Genomic DNA, 14,404 nt, shown 5'->3' on the forward strand with positions numbered 1-14,404 from the left:
GGCAGCTTGTAGAACATTAATGATCCCCCTTCCATTTTGTATCCTAAAACAAAGATATGATCCTCCTCTTATTTTATATCAGAAAACAAAAGATTTTTCTAGTGATTAATACACCATTACGAACTCTCCCAGAATCCTGAAGTACACTTAACTGTGAATTTAGAATGTAGAAGGACCGAGCTCGATAGTTGCAGTTGCTTAAGTGTGGCCAGTATCCAGTATTTGGTGGGATAGTGGGTTCGATCCCCACTGTTGGCAGCCCTGAACACTGTTTTCTGTGGTTTCCTAGTTTCACACCAGGCAAATGTTGGAGCTGTACCTTAATTAAGGCCACGGCTGCTTCCTTCCCTCTCCTAGCCCTTTCCTGTCCCATCGTCGCTATAAGACCTATCTGTGTTCGTGCGACGTAAAGCAGCTTATAGAAATAAAATAAATAGAATGTAGAAGGTGAGCTGAATAGTGCAGTTGGCTAGGTATTCACTCTTTGTGTTTCAGGTTGTGGTATCAAGCTCCATGTCAGTTGGTACTCCATTTACGTGTGTTTAGAGAAGAAACCTATCTCAGTAAATTTGCTTGTGGTGGTGGTGGTGGTGGTGGTGGTGGTGGTGGTGGTGGTGGTGGTGGTGGTGGTCTTGTTGTTATTGTGATTAGCCTGTCTGGTGGTCATGATCATTAAGGAAAGTACCTACTTTTGTTATGAAGGGGTACCTCATGTATTGAGTGGTGGTTTTTGGTCTGATACCGTGGTTAGCTAGGTGATTAAAAAAATTTACCATCAGAATGTTGGCTGGCAGGGTAGGAAGAGAGGTGGTGGTATACAATTTCTAATCACTAGATTGCATTCCAAAAGCCTGGAATCAATTCCAAACCTGTCCCCAATGTTCAAAGGCATATGATGCTGTTGTTGGTGATTCATCCGTCAGATGGGAATGTTAAGCCTATTGGTGCTATTCGACAAGAGCAGGCAGTGTGCCGGATCTGGGTTTCACCCTCTTTCTTCCTACTGTCATATATCACGTCATTCATTTCATCTCGTTAACTTCTCTTATGAGGTTGGCATCAGGAATGGCATCCGGTCATACGAACTCGCAATGGAGATTCATCTCCCTTTCATATCCAACCTGTAGACAAACAGGACAAGGGTTGGATGTATATACTCAAATGTCCCCAGAAATAAAAGTTGCACATTCAGAGATCTGGAGAACAAACTGGCCATAATTCCTTACTAATTATCTGCCACCAAACATATTTCTAATTGCAGCCAGAGAATTATGTGCACTGTGGGGTATAGCACAGTCTTGCTGAAAGTGTGCACAGAAAGTACCTACTTTCATTATGAAGAGGTACCTCATGTATTGCATGGGGATTTTCAGTGTCCCAGTCTTGGTAGTTCTGAGAATAAATATACCCACTGAGTTGCAAACAAGTTTAGTTAGATATGATCAGTTACGACTCCCTTTTTATAATACCTTTTGCTGTTTAAGATGGATCCAGTTACATGCCTTTTTTTTTTTTCAAACAAAGCACATGCATGATAAAAATAATAACAATGGCGGAATACTTCTAGCCTCTGTTAAGTGTGCTCCCACTCAATGTGTGAGTTTGCGGGTGTATTCTCTGAGAATCTGTGTAAAACTTGGCTTACTAGGTACATACTAAGTTCCAAAGTGTGCTAGAGTGATTTTCTGGGTAATTGCGAAGTGCCAATCAAGCAAATTAATTATTCTAACAATGGGAAATAACAGCAACAAGACCACAAAGAGGAATGAGCCAGCAGGCGAAGTTGCTACACAGGTGAACATTGTGGACACTGTGCTGCAGCAGCTAGGGGCTGCCTTGCAGTTGTGGGACGTTCTTTCAGCGATTGTTGCCGCGAAAACAGAGTGTGTGACTAAAGCTGTTGTAGAACAGCTTAAAGTCTTACTTGACTTTAACAAAGACATACTAAGTGAAGTGAAAGCCAGTCTCAATAAAAGGGAAGCTGAGCTTGAAGACCGTTGAAATCTAACTTAAACGTAAAACTGATGAACTGGAAAAGCACCAGAGACGTAATAGTCTCCGGATATTCGACGTGCCTGAGACCTGTCAGGAGAACACTAACCAGCTTGTGATCAAGGTGTGCTGGGACAAATTAGGGATTGAACTCGGCATCCTTGATATAGATCAATCCCAATATAAATGGTCCGTTATTGGACAGTATAAATTTTCCAGCTAATTCATTCCTGGTCACCAAGGTTTTCTTATATATATCAATGATCTGAGTAAAGGAGTGGAATTATTGATAAGACTTTTTGCAGATGATATTATTCTGCATAGAGTAATAAATAAGTTACAAGATTGTGAGCAATTGCAAAATGACCTCTGTAATGTTGTGAGATGGACAACAGGCAACGGTATGGTGATAAACGGGGTTAAAAGTCAGGTTGTGAGTTTCACAAATAGGAAAGTCCTCTCAGTTTTAATTACTGCATTGATGGGGTGAAAGTTGCATTTGGGGATCATTGTAAGTACCTAGGTCTCAATATCAGGCAAGATTTTCATTGGTATAGTCACATAAATATGAAATGAAATGTCGTATGGCTTTTAGTGCCGGGATATCCAAGGACGGGTTTGGCTTGCCACGTCTTTCTATTTGACGCCCGTAGGCGACCTGCATGTCATGATGAGGATGAAATGATGATGAAGACAACACATACACCCAGCCCCTGTGCCATTGGAATTAACCAATTAAGGTTAAAATCCCTGACCCGGCCGGGAATTGAACCCGAGACCCTCTGAACCTAAGGCCAGTATGCTGACCATTCAGCCAACGAGTTGGACATCACATAAATATGATTGCAAATAAAAAGTACAGATCTCTGCACATGGTCATGAGGGTATTTAGGGGTTGTAGTAAGGATGTAAAGGAGATGGCATATAAGTCTCTAGGTAAGACCCTAACTAGAGTATGGTTCCAGTGTATGGGACCCTCACCAGGGTTACTTGATTCAAGAACTTAATAAAATCCAAAGAAAAGCAGCTCTATTTATTCTGGGTGATTTCCGACAAAAGAGTAGTGTTACAAAAATGTTGCAAAGTTTGGGCTGGGAAGATTTGGGAGAAAGGGACGAGCTGCTTGACTAAGTGGTATGTACCAATATAAATGGACCATTTACATTGGTATTATAAATTTACTCATTTGGGACGAATATTTCAGGTTCCGTATGGGAATCAAGATCTATATCATAAGTGGTATGTTCCGAGCTCTCAGTGGAGAGATGGCATGGAATGACATCAGTAGGCGAATAATTTTGAGTTGTGTCCTTAAAAGTAGGAAGGATCACAATATGAAGACAAAGCTGGAATTTAAGAGGGCAAATTGGGGCAAATATTTGTTTTTAGGAAGGGGAATTGGGGATTGGAATAACTTACCAAGGGAGATGTTCAATAAATTTCACATTTCTTTCCAATCATTTAAGAAAAGGCTAGGAAAACAACAGATAAGGAATCTGCCTCCTGGGTGACTGCCCTGAATGCAGAGCGATGGCGATTGATTAATTGAATAATTGTTTTGTTGGCAGTACAAATCGAACATGGAATTTGTGGCTCTGACCTAAGGGACACCTTATCTGAACTGGTATTTAAAAGGAAATGTTGGCAGCGGCACTTAGACGGATCAAGTTGAATGTAAATACATGAATTCTGTTTTCCTGTTTTCTTATTTCATTCCGTCTGTCACTAAGTTTTACTAAATTTGTTTTTTATTGATGCATTAGGACAATTTTCTTTATTCTGGATTATTTTATATATACGTTTCTTTTTTTTCTTTCCTTTAACATGTTTTTATATCTGCGTACGGTGGGGGGGTTAATATATGTCGAACTGTATGTACATTATAAGACATGGTCTGGCAGGAAATAGCAGGGTTCACAGCCTGAGTCATGCCATGTAAATAAATAAATAATGCAGTGAAACTTCTCCTCAATGAAACCCAATGGGCTGGAATTTTTTTTTCCACTGTAGGCAGGATTCCTGTTCATAAAGGTGGTTAAAAACGAAACAATAATTATAATTACAAGTCTCTGTTAGATAATCCAGCATTAGATTTATAATTTTGTGTGGTAACAGATAAAATAATGAGATTAATCACACACTTACATATAGTAGCTCATCATCACTAACACAGATCTCTACTTGCCTAGAACTTCCTCACAGTGCACAGTATTATGTACACTTATTTAATACATGTTACATGCTTTTTAGAAATAACTCCAATAGTAATACTGTATGGAATTAATCATTACGAATTTCATAGTGACTTATATTATCAGTAGTGTCCAGATCTTTATGTAATATTAAAATGCAAAATATGTACATGAAAATGTAGTAAGTATCAGTGGAATATGTAATTAAATACGTAATATTCACAAAAATGTAATATTCATAAAATATTTAAAAGTATTGATGCAATAAATTTTTAAAAAGTTTGTAATTCCTTTTATTATGACTCATGGTTATGATATGAGGCAGTGAAATTGTCTTAAATACCTTCATATTTTATCACAGTCATTGCTGTTGCTTTACATAATTTATATAGTGCACTGCTTTCTAACTTTGACAGTACCGGGCGAGTTGGCCGTGCGCGTAGAGGCGCGCGGCTGTGAGCTTGCATCCGGGAGATAGTAGGTTCGAATCCCACTATCGGCAGCCCTGAAAATGGTTTTCCGTGGTTTCCCATTTTCACACCAGGCAAATGCTGGGGCTGTACCTTAATTAAGGCCACGGCCGCTTCCTTCCAACTCCTAGGCCTTTCCTATCCCATCGTCGCCATAAGACCTATCTGTGTCGGTGCGACGTAAAGCCCATAGCAAAAAAAAAAAAAAACTTTGACAGTATTAAATAATGAAATTAAAGGCATAATCAAGCTACTTCAAATATTTAAAAGTAATAATATGCACTGCAAATTGCGGATTATTGATGTATCCACAGAGACCGACACAACCCCCTGCGGGTGGAGGACGCACATGTAGAATACACCCTGTCGTAAGAGGCAACTAAAATGGGTGACCTAGGCGCGGACATGGATTGCGGGTTGGTACAATGTATTGGACCTCCTGTGGATGGGAGGGGCTGAATACATTCACAGGTAATCCCTGCCTGTCATAGAACGCGACTAAAAGGGTCATGTGGCCATGGTCCCCTCTTTATTTATTATTGTTTCTTTTTTAGGGTTAGATGTAGACCATTTCGAAATTTTTGTTGTGCATGCTGCTCGGAGATGGGCCTCTTACGTGTGCAGTTATGCCCAAAAGCCCGCATTTGTGACCACCCAGGGATTTTGCGGGTGGGAGTGTCACGTACTCTTGCAGTAGTATCCGCCTGACAACACAGGTCCCCGCACAGCCGAATGCCAGAAGGACATATTATTATTAATTATTTATTATTTTTTCTCTATGTTTAGTGCTCTGTACACGCTATGGGGTACATGCTATTGGGGGTGACGGGAGGAAGGGAGTCCTAGTGCTCATTGCCTCAGTCATCCCATATTAGGCATCGTCCAACATCGGACCCTGGGCAGTATCGGCTATGACCAGGTGGGTATTGCCTTGGCAGCTTGGTTCAGCTACAGGGACTCCTGATCAGAGAGGGTGGCATTCAGGGAGGATGATTTCGGGCATGGCTTCGAAACGAAGTCGCCCATCCCAAGGTGGTCCCCCACCGAAGTCTCTTAACTTTTGCTTCCCTGAGAGGTTCAACTCCATGGGAACATGCGCAACGTGATGGAATGGGATCCAGCTTCCCTAGGTTTCTGGTTGCTACCAGAACCGATGGGCATGATTTTAAGCTGGAAAAATCAATCCTTTTTAGTAGACACATCGAAGGCATCTACTGCGAACTTGATGATCTCAAGAAAATGCTCAACAGTAGTTTGCTTTTGATGACTCGTACAGTACTGCAAGCCGATCAGTTGCTTAAGTACGACCACTTTGGTGAAATCCCCGTCAAAGTGGAGGAGTACAAATCCTTGAATCTGGTTCGCGGAGTCATCTTTCACCACGACCTTCTTTTGAACTCTGACAAAGAGTTGATGGAAGACATGAAGAACCGTGGCGTCACACATGTCTGGCGCACTACATGCAAGGTCAACGGTGAAGACGTTGCCACTGGTGCCTTCATTGTCTCTTCAAGTTGTCAGTGTTACTAGAGAAAGTCAAGGTAACGACTTATCGTTGCGATGTGAGGCCGTACATCCCGCCTCCTATGTGATGCTATCAATGCCAGAGATTCAGACATATGGTATCTCGTTTGAATCAGTTTGTGTGTGATACATGTGGAAGAGTAGCTCACGGCGCAGAGGAGTGCACAGGTGCACTAACTACTCTGGTCTTCATTCTCCTCAGGATCGGAACTGTCTGATATATCTGAGTGAGATGAAGATCTGGAAGATCAAGAACCTGGATAGTCTTTCCTACCAGGAAGCGCACCGTAAGTTTAATTCCACAAATACACCTGCCCATACACTCAACTACAGCATGATAGCTCAGACTCTCCCAGGTTTGTCTTTCACAACATCGTTACCCGTGATGATCACTGCAACCAAGGCGACTGTTGCTCCTCAGAGCAAAGTCACAAAGGGTAAAAACTCGAAGAGGGGGACCACCCTACCTTCGACCAACCAGAAGTCTGTGCCGGCTGGCAGTTCTAAGCCAGCACAGCAAGGTGGGAAGGCTAAGTCTCCCCCCCCCCAAGAGGTCGGCGAAATCCGTTCCCCAGCCGGCGGAGACGGCATCATCAACCAGGGCTGGGAAATCATCTCCCCGCCCATCTAAAGGCGACAAGAAGGCTGTGAAGAAGAACGCCCCTATCAGTCACTCCCACACTTCCCCTGCGAAAGGGAAATCATGCCCTCCATCTGGAGGGTATGAGTCTGCGCCAGCAGGTACTCCTGTTACAAACCCTGTGCCCTCCCCTCATAGGGGAACTTCCTGCCCCCAAAACGCGTCAAGGTTCTGGGCGTTAACCTCGCCGTCTGTCGATGACGGGATGGACGTCGAGCTGTCATCTACAAATACGGATAGTGTTTATAGTGTTTAGGTTCACGAGCATTTTGTTGCTCACAACCTAACATTCCTTTTATGATCCACAGTATGGCACTGTTACACTGGAATCGTAACGGTTATGACAGGCAGCTTTGCTGAGTTGTATCAGCTCATTAGTCAGTTCGCGGCTAGTATAGTCTGTATTCAGGAGACCAACTTCAGACCAGGTCATCATACGGTCTTGAGAAATTTCACACTATACTCGACAGAACATTATCATGCTCACCGAGCGTCTGGTGGTGTGGGTATTTTTGTTCGTTCTGATGCCTATAGTGACGAGGTTCCTCTAAGAACCCCACTGGAAGCAGTTGCGGTGCGGATACAGCTGCCTGTCATAACAGCAGTGTGTAACATTTATTTTCCACCAGGCCAGCCTCTTAACATAAATGATGTTACTGATCTTATAGATCAGCTTCCTCCTCCCTTTTATTGGGTAATTTTAACGCTCATCACCCCATATGGGGCTCTGGAACACCTTGCCCCAGGGGAAGGGAGTTGGAAACATTAGTAACAGAGCTGGATTTATGTATTTTGAACACAGGGCAACCAACTCATTTCAGTGTACGTTACTGCACATACTCTTGCATAGACTTAAGTCTATGCAGCCGAGCGTTGGTTCCACTGTTTCGGTGGAATACACATCGCGATCTCAGTGACAGTGACCATTTTCCCATTATTCTTACTTTGATGAAACAGAAATCCGTCGAGGCTCCTCCTCGATGGATTCTTAAACATGCTGATTGGCCAAAGTTCAGATCACTCGCTATCTTTAACGAGACCAGGCGGACTGTAGACAGTGATATAACTTATATAACACAAGTTATCCTTGCTGCTGCTGATGAGTCCATTCCCTACTTCTCAAGGACTCCTCGCCAAAAACTCGTTCCGTGGTTGAACGAAGAAATTGCAGCAGCTATCAAAGAACACCGTCACGCTCATAAACGCTATCATAGGCAGCCTAGTGTGGCCAACTTAGTAACATTTAAAAAACTCCGCGCTGCGGCGCGAGTTCTTATTCGCTTCGTGGGAGAGATGTGTCGTCTCTGATGTCACATACTCCATTATCTCAAGTGTGGACTAAACTTCGATGTATTTTGGGTATCCAAGGTTCATCTTCTGTACCGGGAATTTCCATTGTAGGCAGGATCGTCACTGAACCACTCTCAATATTGCTAACCATCTAGCTAGCCATTTCGCGGATTTGTCTGGCTTTGGGAATTACCATCATGATTTTCTCGCTCTGAAGCGGGAGGTAGAACGATATCACCTCAGTTTTGCCACTCAAGCTTCAGAGAGGACTACACTGTGCCCTTTACGGTGTGGGAACTCTGCAGCACCTTGGTGCTTCGCAAGGGCACGTCCCTCGGACCAGACAATGTCCGTAACCAGACGTTGAAACACCTTATTGAGGATAATCTATTATATATCCTTCGCATGTTCAACCAAATCTGGTTAGAGGGTGAGTTTCTGTCTCAGTGGTAAGAGGGCATAGTCATTCCTGTCCTCAAGCCTGACAAAAACCTTAAGTATAAAGGAAGATATAGACCTATTTGTCTCACAAACTGCTTGTGTAAGCTATCTGAGGGGATGGTAAATCGCCGACTTGTGTGGTGTCTGGAGAAATGCGGACTTTTTTCCGAGTACTAATGTGGTTTTCGAGCCGCTTGCTCGACTGCTGATCACCTGGTACACCTGGAGAGTTCTATCCAGGATGCATTTCTCCGCAAACAGCATTTGGTGGCTGTTTTCTTTGACTTTAAAAGGCCTATGACATCACATGGTGTTATGGTATCCTTTCAGTCCTGCATCAATGGAGTTTCTCTAGTACACTTGCATTTTTATCTATTCCGCACTACATTCGTATCCACTCGTAAAGTCTTACGCCCTGTCACGGTCGCCAGTGAGGTATCCACAACCCCCCCCCCACGTCACTTAACGCCCGTGAAAGGGCCTTGGCTTGCCCAGCGACCACTGCTCAGCCTGAAGGCCTGCAGATTACGAGGGGTCATGTGGTCAGCACAACGCATCCTCTCGGCCGTTAGATGCATCCACAAAGACACACACAAAATGCTGTCAACTTGCGTACATGGACTTATTCACAATTATTTACAAATACACATAACCTCAATCAGTGCTGTCGCATACAAAACACTTCACTCTGAAAACATCAACAAACCACCATTTTAACAACTGCCTATCATGGAATCCGTGGGGATTACAACCTTAAAACAGTTCACTGCTGACTGCCACAGCATGTCAGTTCAAACACAACACATGGTCACAAGTACAACTCCTGTTAAACGATAACTCCAACTGAATAGTAACTTGTCTCCACCATCAAGACCACTTCATTATATATAGGTGCCTGGCCAGGTTTCTAGAAAGATACGTTACAAAATTCCTTCTCGTAAATTCTAGAGTGCTTAATACATAGATATTATGTACAGAATATTCTCCATAGTTCTCGTCCTCCTAGTGCCATTCTGGATGTTACAGTATGTTTCACAATATGGTTGTGGATTACACATCATTGTATTGTATTGTAAAGAAAGGAATAGAATTAAGTAATTTAATAGATATATACTTACCAGATATTGTAATGGGAGTTGAATCATGGCTGAGAAATGTTATAATGGATACAAAAATTTTCTCATGGAACTGGAGGGTGTATCGTAGAGATAGGATAGGAAAGGTAGGAGGGGGAGTATTCATTCTCGTGAAAGAAGAATTTGTAAGCTACGAAAAAGTTAAAGATGACAAGCACGAAATTCTAGGGGTAAGGCTCATTTCTAAAGATAATAGGCAACTAGATGTCTTTGGAGTGTACAAACCAGGAAAGGGTAGCGCAGATGCTGATTCAGAATTATTTGATAAGATAATCAGCTATGTGGGAAACGATAAGGAAAGGAACGTGATCATAGCGGGTGATCTCAATTTACCAAATGTCAATTGGGAAGGTAATGCGAAAGACAGGAAGCATGACCAACAAATGGCAAATTAGTTAATATGGGAAGGGCACCTGATTCAGAAAGTGATGGAACCAACTAGAGGGAAGAATATTCTGGATGTGGTGCTGGTAAAACCAGATGAGCTCTATAGAGAAACCGAAGTAATAGATGGTATTAGTGATCACGAAGCTGTTTTTTGTGGTAATTAAAAATAAATGTGAAAGAAAGGAAGAGATTAAAATTAGGACTACCGGGCGAGTTGGCCGTGCGCGTAGAGGCACGCGGCTGTGAGCTTGCATCCGGGAGATAGTAGGTTCGAATCCCACTATCGGCAGCCCTGAAGATGGTTTTCCGTGGTTTCCCATTTTCACACCAGGCAAATGCTGGGGCTGTACCTTAATTAAGGCCACGGCCGCTTCCTTCCAACTCCTAGGCCTTTCCCATCCCATCGTCGCCATAAGACCTATCTGAGTCGGTGCGACGTAAAGCCCCTAGCAAAAAAAATAAAAAAATAAAAAAAAATTAGGACTGTTAGGCAGTACCATATGGCTGATAAAACAGGCATGAGTGAGTTTTTAATAAGCAACTATGATCGGTGGAAAACGGTAAATAAAAATGTAAACAGACTCTGGGATAGGTTTAAAGCAATTGTTGAGGAATGTGAAAATAGGTTTGTACCTTTAAAGGTGGTAAGGAATGGTAAAGATCCACTATATTATAACAGGGAAGTAAAGAGACTAAGAAGGTGATGCAGGTTGGAAAGAAATAGAGTTAGAAATGGCTGTGGAAGTAAGGAGAAATTGAAGGAACTTACTAGGAAATTGAATCTAGCAAAGAAGTCAGCTAAGGATTACATGATGGCAAGCATAATTGGTGGCCACACTAAGTTTAGTGAAAAATGAAAGAGTATGTATAGGTACTTTAAGGCAGAAACAGGTTCCAAGAAGGACATTTCAGGAATTATTAATGAACAAGGTATGTATACGAGGATCTTCAAAAGGCAGGAGTATTCAGTCAACAGTACGTAAAGATTGTTGGTTACAAGGATAATGTCCAGATAGAGGAGGTGACTCCTACTAAAAAAGTATTAAAATTTACCTGTAATAACAATGACATTTACAGTAAGATACAAAAGTTGAAAACTAGAAAAGCAGCTGGAATTGATAAGGTTTCGGGGGATATACTAAAGACAATGGGTTGGGATATAGTACCATATCTGAAGTACTTGTTTGATTATTGTTCGCATGAAGGAACTTTACCAAATGAATGGAGAGTTGCTATAGTTGCCCCTGTATATAAAGGAAAGTGTGATAGACATAAGCTGAAAATTACAGGCCAGTCAGTTTGACATGCATTGTATATAAGCTTTGGGATAGCATTCTTTCTGATTATATAAGACATGTTTGCAAAATTAATAAATGGTTTGACAGAAGGCAGTTAGGGTTTAGGAAAGGTTATTCCACTGAAGCCCAACTTGTAGGATTCCAGCAAGATATAGCAGATATCCTGGATTCAGGAGGTCAGTTGGACTTTATTGCGATTGACTTATCTATGGCATTTTATAGGGTAGATCATGGGAGACTACTGGCAAAAATGAGTGCAGTTGGACTTGACAAAATAGTGACTGAATGGGTGGCTCTGTTTCCAGAAAATAGAACTCAGAGAATTAGAGTAGGTGAAGCTTTATCTGTCCCTGTAAAAATTAAGAGGCGAATTCCTCAAGGCAGTATTATTGGACCTTTATGTTTTATATATATCAATGATATGTGTAAATAAGTGGAATCAGAGATAAGGCTGTTTGCAGATGATGTTATTCTGTACAGAGTAATAAGTAGGTTACAAGATTGTGAGCAACTGTAAAATGACCTCGATAATGTTGTGAGATGGACAGTAGGCAATGGTATGATGATAAACGGGGATAAAAGTCGGGTTGTGAGTTTCACAAATAGGAAAAGTCCTCTCAGTTTTAATTACTGCGTTGATGGGGTGAAAGTTCCCTTTGGGGATCATTGTAAATACCTAGGTATAAATGTAAGGAAAGATCATCATTGGGTTAATCACATAAATATGATTGTAAGTAAAGGGTACAGATCTCTGCACATGAGAGTATTTAGGGGTTGTAGTAAGGATGTAAAGGAGAGAGCATATTTGTCTCTGGTGAGACCTCAACTTGAGTATGGTTCCAGTGTATGAGGCCCTTACCAGGATTACTTGATTCAGGAACTGGAAAAAAATCCAAAGAAAAGCAGCTCGATTTGTTCTGGGCGATTTCCGACAAAAGAGTAGCGTTACAAAAATGTTGCAAAGTTTGTGCTGGGAAGACTTGGGAGAAAGAAGACGAGCTGCTCGACTAAGTGGTATGTAATACCAATATAATGGTCTGTTATTGGACATTATAAATTTTCCAGTTAACTCCATTCTTGGTTGCCTGTGTTTCACCCTTGTGTGCTAAGTTAGGCTCGTCAGTTGGGACTTAGCACACCACCCAAGACGCAAGGCTAGTGCATACCATGGAGGCCACTGCATAGGCTACTTGAAGCCACCAGCAGTGTCAATGCACTATGAGAGCTATGTCTTATTTCCAAAAATTGATGCCTGCCTGGCCATCAAATGATATAGATGTTGATTCCCACTGATTGGCACTGCTGGTGGCTTCAAGTTGCCTATGCAGTGGCCTCCATGGTATGCACTAGCCTTGCGTCTTGGGTGGTGTGCTAAGTCCCAACTGACGAGCCTAACTTAGCACACGAGGGCGAAACGCAGGCGACCAAGAATGAGTTAGCTAGAAAATTTATAATGTTCAATAACGGACCATTATATTGGTATTATAAATTTACTCATTCAGGACAAATATTTTAAGTTCCCTATGGGAATCAACATCTAGGCTATATCATAAGTGGTATGTTCCGAGCTGTCAGTGGAGAGATGGCGTGGGAGGACATCAGTAGACGAATAAGTTTGGATGGTGTCTTTAAAGGTAGGAAAGATCACAATATGAAGATAAAGTTGGAATTCAAGAGGACAAATTGGGGCAAATATTCGTTTATAGGAAGGGGAGTTAGGGATTGGAATAACTTACCAGGGGAGATGTTCATTAAATTTCTAATTTCTTTGAAATCATTTAAGAAAAGGCTAGGAAAACAACAGATAGGGAATCTGCCACCTGGGGACTGCCCTAAATGCAGATCAGTAGTGATTGATTGAATATATCATATTTACAGGTAATAATAAATTATATACAGGTTCTCAGTAGTGATTGATTGAATATATCATATTTACAGGTAATAATAAATTATATACAGGTTCTCACATTAACTGAAGTCATATAAATATCTATATACAATACATGTTTCATGACATAACCTCACAAACAATGTGATCATCCGACTATGTAAATAATAATAATACTAGTACTAAATGGATGTAAATACTTCATAGCCATACATTACAAATCATAACAATAATAATATTCATAGTTGTAAAATAATAATAAATAATAATAATAATAATAATAATAATAATAATAATAATAATAATAATAATAATAATAATAATAATAATAATAATTCAAGCTCGATACTTGCATTATTTACCCATGGTGAGAGAATATTGTTTTGAAGTTATATCAGTTTATCACAATTGCGTTAGTATATTACACAATGTATTTTTGTGGCTAATTTCCTGTTGGCCTCATGCCCTGAAATTGAAACAAGTTACTAAGTAAAGTTAATATACAGTCTCTCTTTACAACCTTATTCACAAAAATAGTATGGTAACTTTTTTATTGTGATGCGCACTGCGTCACAAAGTACTTCAACGTGTTTTCCATTGTGATGTTTTGGCGCTGATCCCATAAAATTCTCTTGTAAGCTGGGAAGGACTGTTGAACATAGCAGGAAGTTGCCAGTACATGTTAAAAGAGATAAAATTAGCTGGGTGAAATATGTTCTGGGGCTCTTCTTGTTCACCACTAATGATCTTGCAAACAGATAGAGAGCTTGAATAACCTAGATTTCGTTTCAAGACCGCATGGGTTTTGTCAGAAACTTTCACCAATGAAGGGTATCTAACGATCCCTGATTCTTAGAAAAGATTAGTGCTGTTGTTTGCAGTTCAGATGCTCAGAACTACTATATTTCACGGATAAACTGTTAGAAATCTCAATTTTAAAGGAATTTTAAAGGCAACTTTAGGAATTGATATATATTGTACCTATATAAGATAAAATTTGCCAATTATTTTACTATAGGTTATAAATTAAACAAGCAAGCGGGGAGTCCGGTGCCTTGGGGTCTGCCTGAGACTTGTTCTCAAACAAAACTGTCGCTTCGGTGACATCAAACGCATACAGATATCAATCCTAAAACTGAAAACATA

At 41.1% G+C, this 14,404-nt stretch overlaps 1 protein-coding gene across 4 annotated transcripts in view; it reads left to right on the forward strand.

The window, feature by feature from the left end:
• Positions 1-14,404, forward strand: part of LOC136864101 (DDB1- and CUL4-associated factor 7) — a 512,531-nt gene that overhangs the window by 210,641 nt on the left and 287,486 nt on the right. The window lies entirely within an intron of this gene.

This window comes from Anabrus simplex, chromosome 2 (assembly GCF_040414725.1).
Source record: "Anabrus simplex isolate iqAnaSimp1 chromosome 2, ASM4041472v1, whole genome shotgun sequence".
NCBI lineage: Eukaryota > Metazoa > Arthropoda > Insecta > Orthoptera > Tettigoniidae > Anabrus > Anabrus simplex.